At 37.4% G+C, this 8,992-nt stretch overlaps 2 pseudogenes; both read left to right on the top strand.

Moving 5' to 3' along the window:
* The first annotated feature begins 7,585 nt into the window (after positions 1–7,585).
* Positions 7,586–7,728, top strand: LOC145268903 (U2 spliceosomal RNA; annotated as a pseudogene).
* Positions 7,729–8,008: 280 nt separating this feature from the next.
* LOC145268955 (U2 spliceosomal RNA) lies at positions 8,009–8,133 on the top strand (annotated as a pseudogene).
* Positions 8,134–8,992: the final 859 nt, after the last annotated feature.

Raw genomic sequence — 8,992 nt, 5'->3', positions numbered from 1 at the left:
CCTCTTTCATGTATTTTCGTTAATGCATATTTCATTACCTGTTACCGTGTCTTCCGCGTCAATTATTCAAATATTAACACCGCACTAGAATCCATAGGGAACGAACTCTCGTACACATACCAATAAAGACAAAGTTCATTTTATAAAATAATAGAGATACACACACACACACACACACACACACACACACACACACACACACACACACGTATATATATATATATAGAGAGAGAGAGAGAGAGAGAGGGAGAGAGAGTGTGTGTGTGTGCGAAGCGTTGGGGAGAGATGTGCATAAATCTTCTACAGATCTATCTATCTATATAGCTATAAAAGTGAAAGTGTCTGTCTGTCTGTGTGTATGTGTGTCTTTATGTCAGGTCATGTCATATGCTTCTGGCACCATGTAACCCAGTACTATCTGCCCCATGGTCGGGTCACCGGCGACTAAACTGGTTCCCCCACCAGGCTTGTTTGGTGAGGAGAGTGGTTAGTCTCACTGAAGGATTAAAAACAAGACCTTCCAAAAGGCGAATGAACACTTTTTCTGGGTCAACGGCCAACTAGCACTGTGTGTGTTGGGTGGAGAGGACTCCCCTAAGCCGTGGTGAAGGCAACCTTTCTAGGAGAAGCAAATCTCTGATTTAAAAAAAGCATAAAGCGGGAGACCAGTACCCGCATTAAGCTGGTATGCAGTTCAACTTGCTCTTGCTTGTTGCTGGATCTCAACATTTTGAATAGAGAGAGAGAGAGAGAGAGAGAGAGAGAGAGAGAGAGAGAGAGAGATACTTAGCTGTCGTACAAAGCTAAGACTCTGTAACATCATCTTTGTATAGATACTCCCTGAGGCATTTGTGGTCCTGCGGCGATGGATGTCTTTTTGGGGCTCATGGACTTTAAGTGTCTGAGGGAGCTGCACTCGTCTGACAAGACGTTGCAACCATCATCATCATCATGTGTTCATTTCCCAACGCAATAACTGTCAATTTTCAGTCTACAGACTCGAAATTTGATATACAGTGTACTTACATTTGCGAAAATATTTCGGCCAGAAATTTGGCTTTTAAGGAGTCAAAGTTCAACGATTTGACCTTTGAGAACTCTACCAAACTCCTCCGCCATTTTTGGGTCTAAATAATTGAAATTTGAAATATAGGTGTAAAAGATCTTTCTACTCCAGTAGTTTCTTCCCCATAACTGCTAGACTTTGGAATTCCATCCCAGGTCACTGCTTCCCCAACTGTACTGACATGCATAAGTTCAAGTGCAACGTGAACCAACATCTCGCTGCCCTAATCCCTACATAGTACCCCAGTAGATATTTCCCCTGTTAGTAGCCCCCTACATTAAAGTGGCAATGTGCCTTGTTTGGGGTGAAAATGTAATAAAAAAAAAAAAAAAGGTTCCTTGGATATGGATCTAACTAAATAACTTGATTTCAGCCCAAAACAATAAATGTTAAGGGGTCATAATATGGGTCAAAGTTGAAAATAAATTTGACCGCTTCGGTCTCTACCAAATTACTCTGACAATTTCTGGTCAAAATATTTGAAATTTTACATAAAGGGTATTCAGATATAGGGCAAGCTTTTGAATCGGTTTTGGTTTGTATGTTTGCATGTATGTATGCATATATGTTTGTTTGTATGTATGCATGTATGTATGTTTGTATGTATGTATGTATATTTGTTTGTATATGTGTTTGCGGGCTTTGGGGAGTGTGGAGCCACCCTTTAATTGACATTGCTCCCAGGTCCACTCTGACCCGGAGTGGTAGTACCTGTTAGGGTCCCAACTATGGGTTAAATAGAAATCGACTTGAAAACAACGAATATATTCTATTAAAAAATTTTCTTCAAAATCTTTGGATTCCGCATTAAATAACCTGAAAAGGGTTGATATGCCGTAAAACAAAATAAACCAAACAAACAATTATTTTTCATAGTTAAAAGAAATGAAATGTCATCAAGTGATTTCTAATTAAAAAAAACTACAAAAAATAAAACAGGGTTTAGAGTTTTCAATAAACATCGGCAAAATTTTTTTTCAGTTACTAATTTTTAAAAAAATGTAAAAGTTTCTAATATTTTCGAAAAGATTAAAACCTTGAAAACTTTACATAAAATAAATAAATCGTTTTTTTCAGCCACCTTAGCCTGGCTGAAGAAGTTTGTTAGGGTGACCTTGTGTCATCCCTCTTTTGCTTGCACTCTACATCCCCTCTAGCTCCGTCACTGATACACGTACACAGGGACATGTTTATTCTCTTTTTTTTATACACAAGAGTCACCACATATAAAGTCCTGGAGGCCACTCGAGGATAAGGGTTAATGGGTGTAGTAAACATAAGTAGTTGGAATTTTGTAAATTGGATTACTTAGGGGGACGGTTCATCAAGAACTTGTTTACATTGGACTTGAATACAATCAGACTTTAGTCAGCTGGAAAGCAGGCAATCGGAGGAGAGTTCCACAGGCGTGCAGTTCTAAGAAAGAATCATTGTTCGTAGAATCTACATTTGGGTCTAGGCACAGACAAGGAGTGTGGGAAATTATTCATTGTGGGTTCGGCCAGACGAGTGTTTTTCGTGAAAGCTTGGCGAGGGGGCTGGAACCATAGATTGAAGCTCAGGAGAGCACTGGCTATGAAAATAACCATAAAATGGAGACAGTCTCGCAGCGTCTCTTTCTGTGCGAAAGAGGTTGCAGGGAAGAGAAAAGGGCACCCCACTAAGCTACGAAGTCTATTTTGAGCTATGTCAAGGCAGTATAAGCTACTTCTAGCAGCCCCTGTACAGATGTGGTTAAATGCTCTCCTTGGAGACCAATTACATTGCACCGCGTGTAAGTTTTATATACATTCCCGCAGTTACTTGTTCCACAATACAATACATTGTAGTCTAGATTGCACTGTAGAGAATCTACTGTTGATTTCATATAATTATTTTTATATATAAAAACTTGCATTAAAGTTTAAAAGGCAAAAGCCAGGTATCATGTATTAATTGTGCTCTAAACAAAAACAATCATTTCGAAGGTGCCCCCTGTAATATAAAAGATTATACTGTTGATTTTATACGTCGCGCCTTACGGCTTGTGCGGTAATAAAGCTTCTCATATGAATCGATAATGTTAGGCTGTGGAATGTGTTAACTTTGGGCAAAAGCGATTAATTCGATGATCGATTACCGATACTCATCGAAGATAATCCGACACAAAACCTTTCTAAGAACATTGTCAGGTACATAAAGTGCTTTCGCATAACGTTTCATAGGAATCGGGTCGGCCGTTTTCGAGTCCATAGGGAACGAACTCACAGATACACAGAAACGCGTATGCTCACACAAAGTTCCGTTCAAATAATAGTATATATATATATATATATATATATATATATATATATATTAGTATTGGGAATCCCAGCTTAATTGCTATATAGGTAGTTTTAGAAATAGAAGGTCATGTAAGTATATTTTCATTTCCCATCAGCGAGTTGGCAGGGTCACAAAAGTTTAGGTTTGACAGGTATCAACCTGGAGAGAATGCACCGGAAATTAGGGGTGACACGGGAATTGTGGCTGTAGGCTTCCGGTTGATGACCACATGGGCTGAGAGATATTTAGGCAGCAGAATGAAGCAGATCGGAGATTTCAGGTCTCTCCCGACAATCAGGGCCCGAGATGATAGACTTGCCTGGAAATAAGAGCTCGATGCTACAAATCCATTTTGTTGTTATTGATGCATCTGTCTGCAGTGACCACTTCCCAATGAGATGGCAGACCAGCATCTAAGAAGATATCATCCGCTGGCCAAGACAACCAGGTATGTACGCATATTACATTTGCACGTACAAGTCTCGGAGACTTTCATGGCAAGAAACGGGGTAAAGATAAGAGCACACCCACACATACATATAAAAGTGAACTACACGTAAGATACGCCAGAGAATGGCTACTGGAGAGAACTTGAATGCCTACTGGAGAGAACTTGAATGCCTACTAGACACTTTCCTCGAGTGTCTAAGGTCTCTCTGTACAGGGGTTTGTCAGAACAATCTGGCATGAGGATACTTTTTCCATAGAAGTAAACCCTGACCAAATATTCAAAATCACATAGTATTCGCAGCCCAAATAAGATCTCCTCACTACGGCTACCCCACAGCTTTTCCGAGGAATGGTGCACCCTCTCTAAGTGATATTACCTCAAGTAATAGCACGAAGCTGGATACTCCACCAAAATAGATAAATTCTTGTCCTGGAATCCAGTAAGACCAAGTGACCAACATGAAAGATATACTACAACGTATAAAAATGGTTAATTGGGGAGAGGAAAATTATGTTCTCAATTTCTTTACTAACTCAGTGGTTGAGAAATAAAGAACTTTAATAGAACATTCGAATATCTATGTATCTCATATAGAGTTTATGTGTTAGCCCCAGGTTGTGGGCCCCTTGGTTTCTGAGAACTTCGACTGAAGTAAAATAAAACAAAAAAGTAAGAACACAGACACTTAAAAGTACCCGTGAAAGTAAAAAGAAAACGAAGTTGAAACAGAAACGATTAATTAAATAAATAAATAAAGACGCAAAAGTTTTCATTAAACTTATATATATATATATATATATATATATATATATATATATATATATATATATATATATATATATATACTAGCAAAAGTACCCGTCGTTGACTGGGTTCAAAAACAACCTACAGAAAATGGACTCTGATTTATGAAACTATGAAACTATGATAGGTTATGAAAAGGAAGGGTTGTAAAGAGATAGCTTCGAATTTGGGGGTATCAAAACCAAAGCAAAATATGATGAAAGTAAAAATGAAATAGATAAACCATATAATTTATTATACCATACCTGTTCACACTGAAACACTTATCACAATATTCTGTGGATCTATATTAAAAAACTGTGTTAAACTTTGTGACATATTTCCATTCTATGGAAGTCAGGTGCGAACGAACAGCCTATAATTTTATTATAACATATTTATTCAAACTGAAACATAATTATCAAAGTATACTTACGCAGACAGATATAAAAAGTCTTTATTAAAGTTTGTGCCTATTTCCATTCCATGGAGGCCAGGTGGAACGAACACCCCATAATTTTATTATACCATATTTCTTCAAACTGAAACATAATTATCAAAGTATACTTACGCAGAAAGATATGAAAAGTCTTTATTAAATTTTGTGCCTATTTCCCTTCCATGGAAGCCAGGTGCGGACGCAGACCCCACAATTTTATTATACCGTCCCTATTTAAGTTAAAACATACTTATGTATGTTTTAAGTATTTTTATGTATATCTATATCAAAAACACTTGTAAACATTTTTTTTTTAATTTTTAAATGTTTTATTTCCATACGTTGTGGACCAGGCGCGAACACAGACTCTACAATTTTAATGAACCACCGTTCTGCCAGATCAAACATACCCATTCCTGTGTCTCGATACATCTTCTATAATTATATGTAATCAGTTTTTTTTAAAATAGTCAACCATATAGGAGCCTATTCGTGACCAGATACACACACACACACACACACACACACACACACACACACACACACGCGCACATACACACAGACATTCAGCTTTATATTATAGATATATATGGGGAAGTTAAACGCATTAGATAGATTCTTTAAGGCGAGATAAATCGGAATAATGCAAAGCCCAACAAATTGCGTTGGGGCTTGTACCGATTAAAAATAAACGAACGAATATATACTTTTGTATGTAGATTTAATCGTTTATTTAATATGAATGTTGCATCACTGTGAGAGACATGTGAAGCTTCCTTCAGGTGCATTGTGATCGGTCCCCAATTTGAACAGGCAATAAATTGAAAAAATGGGCTATTTCATCGATTTGGATCATTATAAACATAAAGAAATGTCAAACATTCGCTTACCATAATTCAGTCCCGAACAATGTCGAGTCACTCTGCTTGTGGCTAAATCAAAATGTTTATATATATATATATATATATATATATATATATATATATATATATATATATATATATATGAAAGTACATCCGTTAAACTCCTCGGCATAACGCTCTCAAGAAACATGAGTTTGAACAATTACATCGAGAGTATCGCCAGGACCGCTGCGAAGAAGGTAGGTTCTCTCTACCGTGCTAGAAAGCTACTAACGCCCGAAAGTATCCTATACTTTTATAAGGCCACCATTCGCCCATGTGTGGAGTATTGTTGTCACATTTGGGCTGGTGCATCTGCCACTAGTCTCTCGCTCCTAGACAAGGTTCAAAAGAGAGTTGCCAATCTGATAGGTCCTGAACTGTCATCTAAACTTCAGCCCCGGTCCCATCGACGAAATGATGCATCCCTCTGCCTTCTCTACAAGTGCTTTAACGGTGAATGCTCCGACGAACTGCAAGCACTTGTGCCCCCTCGACGTAAATACCCCCGACAAACCCGACAAGCAACTAAATCCCACCACTTCACAGTAGAGGCCCCCTCCAGTAGTTTCTTCCCCAGGACAGTTAAACTTTGGAATTCCCTGCGGGGTCCCTGCTTCCCCAACTGTACTGACATGCAGAAGTTTTAGTGCAACGTGAACCTACATCTTGCTGCCCAACTCCCCACACAGTACCCCTGATGTCCATGTCCCTGATAGTAGCCCCCTGCAACAAAGTCGCAGTATGCCTAATTTGGGGTGAAAATATAATAAAAATAATAAAAAATAAATTATATATATATATATATATATATATATATATATATATATATATATATATATATATATATATATATATATATATATATACATGACTTTTCACTTTTCATACAGACAAAATGGAAGCATTATTTGGGGTGTCTTCAAATTTTTTAAACTCCAATTTCTGACGTTTTCTTTTCAACTTGGACCACTGAGGCAAGCACCTGTTGTTGTTCAACTACCTCAATTACACTGGGCTCTTTCTTTACATACGGTTGGTTGTTTTTGTCTTAATGTTTAACTCTGAATTAACTGTTAGCATTAATTGTTTTCCATATTCTTATGTTTTTTTAAGTTTTGTGATTAAAACTCATAAATTTTTTAGTTTTATTCTAACGCAGTAACCAGCAAATATATAGAAAAGCTAATATTTAGTTTGACTATCTGATAATTTTGCTAAAAGTTTTTCCCCATAATGAGAAGCATAAGCATTCTTTGAAACTCCGCGGATTAAGGATTATCTTGCACACGATGTTTTGGTGTATTCTGCCGAATAATAAAAACTATTTTACAGCTCTGTTCTTACTATTATCCATCGTAAGCTCTACTATCGTCAGTGAATGTGTTGAGCTTTTTCATTTGGTTGGTACTAAGATATAAATAACAATATTTATATTCGTTTTTGAAGTTGTCTTTTTCCTTAAGTAGTAATTTTTTTGTAGCTTTCTGCCTATATATATATATATATATATATATATATATATATATATATATATATATTTATGGGGAGAAAGCTTTTATATGTATTTATAATTATTCACTATAATAATTATTAAATATCTACAGACATTAGTGTTTAATCTCATCAGTAGCATCTCAAATGATTCTTGGCCTTTTGGCCAAGATCAAAGTGTAGTATCTGTTCTTCAGATGCTGCACTTAAGATAATTTGTACCAGCCAATGGAGGGGAAACCCTCTATACTGGGACAATTATTATTTTTGGTAACCAGAGTGACCCCTTTTAGGGGAGCTGGTTTTTACCTAACATTAAAAACGGCCTTGTGCCTAATTTGCTCAGTGGGGGAGCAAATAAATACCATCTGTTCCGGCAGATACTGCACTTAAGATAATTTGTACCAGTCAATGGAGGGGAAACCCTCTATACTGGGACAATTATTATTTTTGGTAACCAGAGTGACCCCTTTTAGGGGAGCTGGTTTTTACCTCACATTAAAAACGGCCTTGTGCCTAATTTGCTCAGTGGGGGAGCAAATAAACACCATCTCATCAGTAGCATCTCAAATGATTCTTGGCCTTTTGGCCAAGATCAAAGTGTAGTATCTGTTCCGGCAGATACTGCAAACAAAGACCATATGTGTGGGCAACCTCACATATAAGACCTTGGTCAATGTAGGGGCAACCCTTCATACCAATTGTCACTATCCAACTCCCCTACTCCCCGGGGAGTTGGTCCCCATTTCCCCCTTCACTCCTCACATTAAAAATCGGCCTTGTGCCTAATTTGCTCTGTGGGGGAGCAAATAAATACCATCTGTTCCGGCAGATACTGCACTTAAGATAATTTGTACCAGTCAATGGAGGGGAAACCCTCTATACTGGGACAATTATTATTTTTGGTAACCAGAGTGACCCCTTTTAGGGGAGCTGGTTTTTACCTCACATTAAAAACGGCCTTGTGCCTAATTTACTCAGTGGGGGAGCAAATAAATACCATCTCTTCAGTAGTCATCAGTTCAGGTTGACACGATTAACACCACTCGATAGACTCGAACCGGGCAACAGAAGCCATCTCTGGCTTCACTAGCAAAGACCTAACCCATTCGGCTACCGTCAACCACGAGAAATACTGTTGAAATTGAAACATTTATTTTTAAAATGCTTTTTAACGTCAGTTAGAGTGATCTAATCATTATATGATGGGCTGCGCATAAGGGCTTAATTGACCGACGTTTATTTCACCTGAAAGTGCTCAACAATTAGAAAAGAGTTTTTTTTTTTTTTTAAAGGGATTGACATAATTATTTACTATAATAATTATTAAATGCCTACAGACACTAGTGTTTCATCCTTTCGGGAATTATCAGTGCAGGGTGTCACGCTTAACACCGGTCGAGAGATTTGAACCCAGTAACATAAACCATCTCTGGCTACATTAGCAAATACCTAATCCATTCGGTTACCGTTAACCGCAAGAAATATCGTTGAAATTTAAACATTTATTTTTTTAAATTCTTTTGTACGTAAGTCTGAGTGATCTAACCATG

Source organism: Euprymna scolopes, chromosome 44 (assembly GCF_053919585.1).
Source record: "Euprymna scolopes isolate OS-2025 chromosome 44, ASM5391958v1, whole genome shotgun sequence".
Lineage (NCBI taxonomy): Eukaryota > Metazoa > Mollusca > Cephalopoda > Sepiida > Sepiolidae > Euprymna > Euprymna scolopes.
This window is presented reverse-complemented; position numbering and strand designations above follow the sequence as displayed.